The sequence below is a fragment of the Desmodus rotundus genome, chromosome 9, assembly GCF_022682495.2.
Source record: "Desmodus rotundus isolate HL8 chromosome 9, HLdesRot8A.1, whole genome shotgun sequence".
Lineage (NCBI taxonomy): Eukaryota > Metazoa > Chordata > Mammalia > Chiroptera > Phyllostomidae > Desmodus > Desmodus rotundus.
The window spans coordinates 95722650-95732724 of NC_071395.1; positions in this window are offsets into that span (position 1 = coordinate 95722650).

Sequence of the window (10075 nt, forward strand, 5' to 3'; positions counted from 1 at the left end):
TCTGGAGAACCTGTGCTCATCCCTCCCACACTCAGCTCCAGAATCACCACTGCTGAGCTCTGCAGCCTGCCTGTCCTTGCCTCTTCTTCAGGTGGACATGTCCATCCCTTCCTCTGTGCAGACACTGTACCTGCTTCAGACTCCCACCAGGGTGTTCTGAGTGTTCTTGTCTCCCACCCTCTACCCTCCATGCCCTGCCTACACCCAGCCCCACACCCTCCACAGCCCCTCCTCCCACATCAACGCCCTGGCCTGACGGTTGCTCTTGAAATAGCCCCCTTCAGCAATCCTTTCACAAGCTCCAGTTGAAGGCCTGGGCCCTAATCTTATCTCCTTATCTTCAGCAGGAGCCCCTCTCCTGTGACAAGCAGCCTGGATGGAAAGTCACTGTGGAGTTGCCAGAAGTGCACTTACCCCTGAGTGCCTTGGGGTAAATCACACCACTCACTGGATCTCAGGTTCCAAATCTGTGAGAGGGGGACAGTGAGCCTCCCAAAGGAAAGTTAAAAATTGGTAGCCTGCTTCTCAAATGTGCTTAACTGTTTGGACCTCAGGAAGCCAGGTACCCCCAGAAGGTTGGAAGCAAAGGTAGGACCTAGGTTGCCCACCTGCCGGGATACTCCCAAAGGAAACACAGAGTGAGCTAGCTCTGCTTGCCCTCCGTGAGGACTCGCTCTTCAGCAATAGCTAGTTGTGCAAGGGTTTGTCACGGCTGTGGGCTGCTACAGGTGACTGGCACTAGCTTGAGACAGGACCCTGGGCTCTAGACCTTGCCTGCCATGTTGGCTGATCTCTAGGGGGTTGGCCCACTGACCGCTCAAGGTGCTGATGAGAGGCAAGCAGATAGGAAGGGGCCTCTGAGGGGCCCTGTACAACCAGTCTATAGAGGGCAGGCGCCCCAGGCATGGCAGGGGCAGGAAGGCAGGCAGAGGTGCAGGCAAGGAGACCGAAGGAAATAGTTGGTCCACCACCTGGACTTCTGCCCCTTCAGTCTGCTTTTAGCTGCCCACTCGGCCCCAATGGACCTTGCCCCTACGCTCCAGCCACCTCAACCCTCCACGCACAGCACCCGCCCTATCCTCACCCCTTCCCCTCCGCTTCTGCTTCCAGGCCTCTACTGATTCTGCAGGAAGCCTCCCTCTGGGAGCCACAGCACGTAGCCCCCAGGAGCTTGTTGAGAGCAGTATAGGGAGATGACTAAGAACGGGCCTGGGTCCCAGTCCCAGCACTGTCATTCACTTGATCAGCTCCTCATCCGCTGAGCCTACCTCTTCATTGTCAAATACAGATCATTGCTATGTGCAACTTACAGTCATCATGGCAATAAATGTAGAATGCAGCATAGGGCCTGGCACAGGGCAGGCACTCAACAATGTGTGTGGCTAAGCCACTGCTAGCTCAGATGATTCTGAACCCAGATGACTTGGAACTTACTCTCAGCAAATGCACGTGTTGGAGGGAGCCACCGTGTAACTGAGAATTGATTTCCACGTAGAATACAGTGCTTATCAAAGGGTAAGTAATCAAAGTGCATTCATTTGAAGCTTACAGGCTTGGGACCTGGTTGGACCACAGAGGCTGGGGAATCGTGCAGGAGAGCTCTTTCTCCAGGAAATGGCAAAATCGGATTCCCAGTCTGAGCCACAGAGGAAAAAAGATTTGTAATGAGACACATCAAAAAGACCACTTGGGGCAACAGGAGGAGACAAGGCTGCTTGGAAACTGTGAATTAGGGGTGAGCAGAAGGATGGGGGCATCCTTGGGGATCAGGACCCTGAACAGCCAGCCCTTCAACTGCTCTCCCTTCCTCCCAGGCGGCCATAGGACAACAAGGTCCCAGGGGACCGGGTACCACTGGTTCCATGAGAATAGTATCCCCTCTGCCAACTTGTCTTGGCCCTCCATGAAGCTTCTCCTAAAGAAAGAAACCCCAGGTTCGCACAGTCTGGCTCCTGCCCCCTCTCCTCTCCAGTCCTGTCTCTATTCCTCTGCCCTCTAAACCCACTGGCTTTCAGCTCATGAAAAGGGCCTACCCTACCTGCTATGGGTCTCAACTATGAAAACCCTTTCCCTTTTGTGGCTGGAGATTCCTACTGACCCTCCAGACCCCAACCACAGGGAGCCTTTCCTGTCCCAGCCCCACCAGACCCAACTCAAGTGGCTGGGTCTTCCTGGTCCTTACTCTTAGAGCTCTTTTCATAGAACTTAACATCACTGTAATTATACATGTATTTCTGTGGTTGGATATGATGAAGCTACAGCTCCCTACAGGTCTGTGAGTGCCATACAGGAAAGGTGTGTGCCCGTGCCATTGCTCACTGTAGCCTCAGCACATAACAATGCCTGGCAGGGCCTCTACACATATTTGTGGAATGGATGCATCTGCTGTGACCTTGTCTGTCATAGCTCTGGGAGCAGGGATTGGGTTTGTGCCTGTACATCTATGAGGATCTGGTGCCTCTGGTCAGGGACATTGTTCACCCTGGTTCAGTGGACACCTTTGCAGAGACTGGCCCTGCCAGGCTGAGGCCCAGACCTAAGACCATGAGGGAGCCTTCCCTCCCTGGTATCTTTCAGCTGTAGTACCCAAGGACCTTCCTTCCCGCCCTCCCCTGGCCATCTCAAAACCTCTACATTCTGCAACCATTTTCACAAGAACCGTCTGCCAGCCACAGCAGAGCTGCTGGCCACAGGCCTGATTGGATCTCTTTATCTACTCAGCCCCAACGGTCCCCATGGAGACAGCTGCAGCACAGCAGGGCCCAGGGCCTGGTGGGCTTGCTCCTGTTCCAAGGGGTCTTGGGAATGGGGTCCTTGGACCTATTCTCATGACAAGAATGCTGAAGTCTGAAGGGAGAAGGGGCTTAACTCAAACTGCAATAGCTCCACCCTGTGTCAGAGGCTGGGGAGGGTCAGAAGCGTGTGCACGTGTTTGCATGTGTGTATGTACGTGTTCCAGTGCTGAGGCCACTCCTGAGAGAGGCATCTCTGAGTGTTCTGATTCTAGCAAGGCCAGAAAAAACTCGCTGTGAGGCCTTGGAGACCTGGCCTGGGAGGCCAGTACCACTCTGGCAGTGTGACCTTGAGCAAGGGTTTGCCCTCTATAATCTGCTAGTAAAGTCAATAATGGGCAGAAATGTTCTGCAGGCAGAAGGGGTCTCTGATGAGCACTGGAAAGATGCTCAGGTCCAGGCTGAAGGGTCAGCTGAGGTCAAGGACCATCCCTCCCTTCCCTCCTGCCTTGGCCTTCTGTGAGAGCTATACCTCACCTCCTCCGTCACACTGGGAACTCCCAGGGGCAGGGACTGGGGTCAGGGGGAGGAGGAAGGTGGCCTTGCAGTTAAGGCACACTCTGCTTCAAATCAGTGACTTAATGAATGAGGGGGCTCAGTGGGGGACATGACCCCCTGAACACTGCCTCTTGTGGGGTGCCCAAACTGCAAATATTAGTTCAATGAATAAATAAAAACATGAATGTCTAGACATAACTAACATTAAATTCCTTGGATAACATTTAAGGGTTGCCCTGGTTGTTCCTTTCATGGCAGACATGTTTGGGGGGAGTCTGTCCACTGATATCTCCTTCTCTGGCAACAGCCCTCACCCACAATCCCTGCTGAAGGGGTGGGCTTGGATGGTCATGATATGTCACATGAAATACATATCCCTCAGCCACATGGGACACATGTCTCAACCTCAGCCAATCAGATTATTCTTATGAGACTTTGGAATTTGAACCATGAAACACTGAGCTAGTCAACAGTGGAAGGCAGAATGGAAAAGTCAGGGTTTGGGGCTGAGGTGCTCATTTGGGCCACTTAACGTGGTTGCATAAGCAAGGAGGGATAGATGGAAGAAGGGAAGAGGAGAGACCAGCTGTGTCAGCCCTGACAGCTTCATATTTTCACAATACCCAACGCCGCCTTATATCCTTAAAATAACCCCCCTCTGTTTATCTAAACGTGTTGGGGTCATAGCCCCTTCAACTCTAATGACAACGTATTTCTTCTCTTCACTTTGCCTTACAACCTGACCCCAAAGCTTCAGTTTGATAGTGGAGGAAAGATATTGGGGGGGGTGCCATGGAAGTCCAGGCAGAGAGGACACTAGACACCCCAGCGAATTGGGGGAGAAAACCCAGATGGATGTAAAGACTAAATTGGCAGAAATCAACGTAAGGAGGGAGAGAGGGAAGAGGGAGGGGAGAGATAGGATAACTATCAATGTAAGGGAAAGAAAGAGATAGTAAAAAAACGGTTGTAGAGCACTTCCTATAAAGTATTACATCAGGCATTACAAATATATATTTACAAATATGAATGAACGAACGAACAAGTGATCCCATTCCTGTTTGCAAGGACTGTTGCATCTGAAAATGGGGGTAGGTAGGAAAATAGCAGTAAGTAGTCAGAGTCTTGCAGACATGCCCTGAATTTATGTCACTTTCTCTTCTCTGTTTTGCCCATGGGGAAGTGGCAAGTGGCATGGGGAGTGGACCCTATCACGCTGACTACAGATGGCCTACAGAGGATCAAGAGACGGCAGGGCCACTCACTGGGTAAGACAGGGCACCAGGGCTCCGAGAGAGCAACAGGGAAAGCCCGAGCCCGGGCCCCAGAGCCTACTGTTGCCTTCCCAGGCTCCTACCATGGGGCTTGGTCCTGCTCGCCGGGGCCCAGGTTCACCACAGGTGAAAGAATTTTGCAGATACCAAGGGCAGGAGGCCGACAATGCCTTCACAGACAAGGGGCTTCAAGCTCTGGGGGGACTGAGGTCGAAGAGGTCACACCCCCTTCTTGGGTGGTTTAGCACAGATTTTAGAGAGTTGAAGCCACCTGGTCCAAGTCTGCCGCCTCGGAGCAGGGTGGGGAAGTTTCTGCCAAAGCCAGAGTGTTAGCCGCCCCGGCAGAGCCCAGGCCTGACTACCCACGGGAGAGTCGGTCTGTGGGCGTGGGTCCCGCCCACCGGGCCCGCTCCACCTGGCGCGGAAGCGTGGCCAGCACTCCGCCCCAGCCCCAGGTCCGCAGGTCTTCCCTGGGCACTCTTCCTCTGCGAGGGTGGGAGACCTGCTGGCAAGAGTGGTCCTCGGGAAAACGGGCGGTCCTCTGGGTGGCAGGGAGAGCGTCCAGTTCCACGGACATGACCCCAGGGACCCTGTGAACCTCGTCTGATATCCAACGGGGGCATGTTGCCCGAGAGAGGCTTGTGGTGGGGGAGGCCTGCCCGTCCCCGCATGTTGGCCCGAAACCAGCCAGCCGCGGCTCGGACAAAAGCCATCTCCTGGGGGCCTCCCCCCTGTTCTTCCATCCGTAAGGGGTCCCCCTTACGGATGGAAGAACAGGGGGATCTTTGCAGTGGGGAGGACGGGACGGAGGGGTCTGTGGGATTCCCGCAACTTAGGCCAGTGTCTAGCACCCCAGCCCCAGGGCTCCGAGCCCCATGGAGGCAGAGGGCCGCTTATCGAGGGATGCAGGTGTCCTGCGGGGGTCAAGGGTCAGCGTGGGCACTCTCCAGGTGAGACGGGGCGCCTATGCCCCGAGAGAGCCCCCAGAAAGCCCGAGGCCTGGCCGCCTGGGCTCCCTTTGCCTCCCCGGGCTCCTGCTATGGGGCCTGGTCCTGCTCACCCAGGCCCAGGTTTGCCACAGGTGAACGCCTTTTGCAGACACCAAGGAGAGGAAGCCGCCGATTCCTTCACAGAGAAGGGGGTTCGAGCTCTGGAGGACTGAGGTCAAAGCGGTCACACTCCCTTCTTGGGTGGTTTAGCATAGACTTTGGAGAGTTGAAGCTGCCGGTTCCAAGTCTGCCGCCTCGGGGCAAGGTGGAGGAGTTTACTCCAAAGCTAGACTGTTAACCGCCCCAGCAGAGCCCAGGCCTGCCCCGCCCGCCCCCCCCCCTCCAGAACCGTTCTGTGGGCGTGCATCCTGTCCCCCTTGAGCCATCTCCTCCTTGGTGCCCTTACTGAGTGAAGACAGGATATACACAGTGTGTGTCCTGTGACAAGATAGAGGAGGGAGAGAGGCTCTCTGGACTAAGGAATACCTGATGAAATTGTATGAAAGGGACTCGGACAGCTCTTCTGATGTAATGACGATTTTAGAATATGTGATTGAATACTAAGGTGGGAAACAAAGGATCATGTTGAAGTAAGAGAAACAGGGCAGACAAAGTGATAAAGAAGGGTGATTAAGAGGAAGTGAGGTTAAGGGATAGAGCAGGTGGAGGAAGGGAGTAGAAAGGTGTTGGGGCGCGAAAGGGAGGGAATGGGGCCAATGGTGGAGAAGGGGGTGGAAGATGAGAGATGGAGGGTAACATGGGAGCAGAGAGGTAGCCTCCCATTCCCGCCACCTTCTCTCAATCTCCCATCCTCTCTCACCTGCCTGTTGCAATCTGTTATCTATTAGAGGTCTTTTTAATCTCATCCTTCTGCTTCCATTTCAGTCCATTTTCTAGACAGCGTTCAAAGAGGCCTTTCTAAACTCATACCTGATTCTGTTTCTCCCTCATTATCATCTTAGTGGCTGTGTAGTGCCCACAGCTTAAAACTCAGACTCTTAGAAGTCCCCTAACGTGCTTTGCAGATCAATTCAGGGCAGAAAACCATGCTCCTGTACATGCATGCACCTCCCTCTCAGCAGGCCATACAGAGCAACCAAATGCAGCCTCCATCTGCCTTTCTAACCAGCATCCCGGTACCCAGGAACTGGTTTTTCTCCAGGGAATTCATATGTTTGGTATTTTCCATGGTTTTGGTAATGGATTCTCTTTCCTGGAATACCTTCTACCAACTTCTCAACTAAATACTCAGATATACCCTTCTCTGTACTCCTGTCCCCACGTCTCCCAATCAGAAGTCATTTCTCATTTCTCTGGGTTCCAATGCATTTTATAAATATCTCAGACATGACATTTATTTTTTTCCTCTTGTCTCTCTTCACTAGATTGTAAATTCAACAACTTAGTAGCCCCTCTGTCCTGCACCTATAACAGCAACTCTAATCTGGCAGTTGCTCAAAAAAATGTTTCCTAAGTTAATGTATTAGTAGGTAATTGTGTGATCTTGTTTTAAGAGACTATGTGGAGAATTTGGGGGTGTATTTCTTCACCCCTTGCTCTCAGCATCTGCTCCTAAATTGCAGGGCCAAGTCTTCACTTGGTCTTTAAAAGCCTGAGTTTTCACGTGCACCCCCACGCATCTGTCTTCATCCCCGCCTTCCCTGCATTGCTTTCTGAGGCCCTCCTCACCCTTCAGAGACTCACTGGTGTCAAGTCTGTGTGCCTTGATTATTCTCCCCACCTTCCAGCCAGCGTTTCTAGATCCTTCTCACAGCCGATCTCTTTACAGATGAGGGGACCCTGGTCTCTCACCTTCCTTCAGCCCAGAAGGAGAGAGAGCCTTCAGGTCTTACATCTTCTTGAGCATCCTTTGCCTGCAGCTTCGGTTTCCTAGCCACTGCCCATACCTCACATACACAACTATGAGTGTGACCCTAGGGGAAGAGGCAATTTCTTCAGGTAGAAACTGTTGGCCTGGGCTTGGGAAGCAGGACTGGGCTGATTACCACTGGGGCCAAAGGAGCAATGGGAGTTGATAAAAAGTTTCCAATGTCTCAACAACACATACTCTTTGAGAGGTGTTCCTTGGGCGCCAAGAGTACCAAGGATAATGAACATTTCAAAGATCTGTAGAATGTTGGATTCCCAGGCCAAGATCCAAAAGGTCAAAAGGTCCCTTCAAAAAAAATCAGACTCTCTGGATGTTTTGGAAGAACTTGTCTCCTTAGACCAGTGATTCTTATCCTTGAATCACCTGAAAAGTGTGTTAAACCACAAATTAGTGTGCCCAGGCCCAGACATCTTCATTCAGTGGGTCAGTGCAGAGGCCAAGCATTTGCACGTGTCACACGTCCTCAGATGGAGCTGCTGCTCCCACTCCTGGAACCGCACAGGGAACCACGGACTTGCTCCCAGCACAGTGAGCTGTTCACCCTCATGGAATCAGCAAGATTAACTGGTTTGATTTCTGGTTTTTCTTCTCCTCCTCCTTTTCTCTCTCCTCTCCTTCCACTTTTAAACTTAACTGATCTTTACTTAGAGAAAGTCAGAGGTGTGAAAACGTTTGTATCTACAATGGAAACTTATTACCCTGTAAACCTTGCCCTTTATTTTGCCAACCAGACCCCCAACGTGGATGCACCATGCATAGCCAAGTCTACTCACATCTACTATACTATAAACTGCCAGCATTCCCTACGTGTGAATTATTACTACTCCCAGTACACGGATTGGTACAGGAAACCTGGGTATTTTCTCGTTATGAGGAATTGATCAAAACTGGAATTAACTGGCATTGTAACCTTAATGCGCTGTAGAAAGGGTCTGACTTCTGGAACTCTCTGATCTACACAGTGTTTCCACGTTGGTCTGAATTCCTTCCTGCAAAGGTTTATACTTGACAAAATGAAGTATCTGCCAGAGAGATAAGAAACAATGTAAAGCTCTTCCACAGGTAAGAGATAATAGATTTTTTTAAAAAAAACACTAATTCTTTTTTAATTTTATTAAAAATTTTATTAAATGTATTGGGATAACATTGGTTAATAACATTAAATAGGTTTCAGGTGTTGCTGTTATGGGGTTTTTTTTTTTTGTAGATGTGTTTGATGTCTATAATCAGCTGATTTTAAGCAAAGGAGTTTGTCCTAGGTAACCAGGTGGGCCTGATGCCATGGGCTGCACAGCCTGAGGAGCAGAACCCAGGTTCCCTGAGGAAGTGGAATTCTGGACTGCAGCTTTCGCTCCTGCCCGAGTTCCAGCCAGCACTTGCCGATGGCCTGACCTACAGGTTTCACACTTGCCCGGCCCGCCTCACAAGTGTGTAGGACTGAATTTTTTCCTTGCAAAAGGTCTTTTACAATGTACAGGGTTTGGTAGGAGTAAGGCCTACTTGAGCATGGTTGGTGGCGTAATAATATGGGTTTAATAATTTATCATTTTAGTTTGAGCATTTCACCTAAAATGTCATATGGTGTGCTTGAGTGTGATATTGGTATGTTACAGAATTGCATGCTTATGATTTCGTAAGAAAAGATTTTGTAATAAACAGGGGCGTTATTTGTGCCGGACATTGTATATCCATAGCCCCCTGGTCCTGTTTCTCTGGTGGGACCCTGATGGGTATGTCACTTTCTGTGCATCATACATGAGGTCGATGACTTAGACAAGGTTGGCTGAGGTCTTTTCCTCCTTACTCTTAAATCATCACTGTGCTTGATTATGAATACAACGGAAATGGAAGGATCTAGGGATTAATAAGTCTGAGAAGTGAAATATTCTCTGGACCAGAATTAATTGACTATCCCTGAATTTATGGATTTCTTTTGAGAGAGCTGTTTTTGGCTAATCCTACAAATAAGCAACATAACCAAAGCGCATTACTTGACCTGATTGTTCAGATTGTAAGGATGCCTAACTCTCTGGGTTTCATGTATAAGTATAGATGGGAAGTAAACAAAACACAATAATAATAATGGCAAATGGGAATATGTGAAAGAACTAACATTAATTGAGCAACTACTATGTGCCATGGACTGTGCTGGCTGTTCTACAATTGTGCCATCGATCTACACAACACTGTGAGGCATTGTGGAAATTTCACAGCTAAAGAAGTAGAGGTTCATTGATGTCCGAAAGGGATACAGCCAACAGGAGTTAGAGCCTGGATTGGAACCCCACGGCCTCAGTGGGGTCTATTGTTGGCCCACTGCTCTACTGAAGGCAGCATCAGAGCACTGGGGATATTTTTTAAGGTAAGCCATTTTATGGACAACTTATTTCTAATTTTTTTCTCCTCAGAAGTCTTTATAGTAGAAGACATTGCAGCAACCCATTTAGGGTTCATAAATTCAGATCTGAGCCAAATTTACATTATAAAAACAGCATAGCTTCATTAAAAGATGTCTTAAAAATATAAACTTTCCTGGATATAGCTGTATTCATTTAAGTGGGGTATTTCCTAACCAAGTCAGTGAAGAATCAAGCACCTCATCTTGTGGAATTAACGTGCGCACACGATATC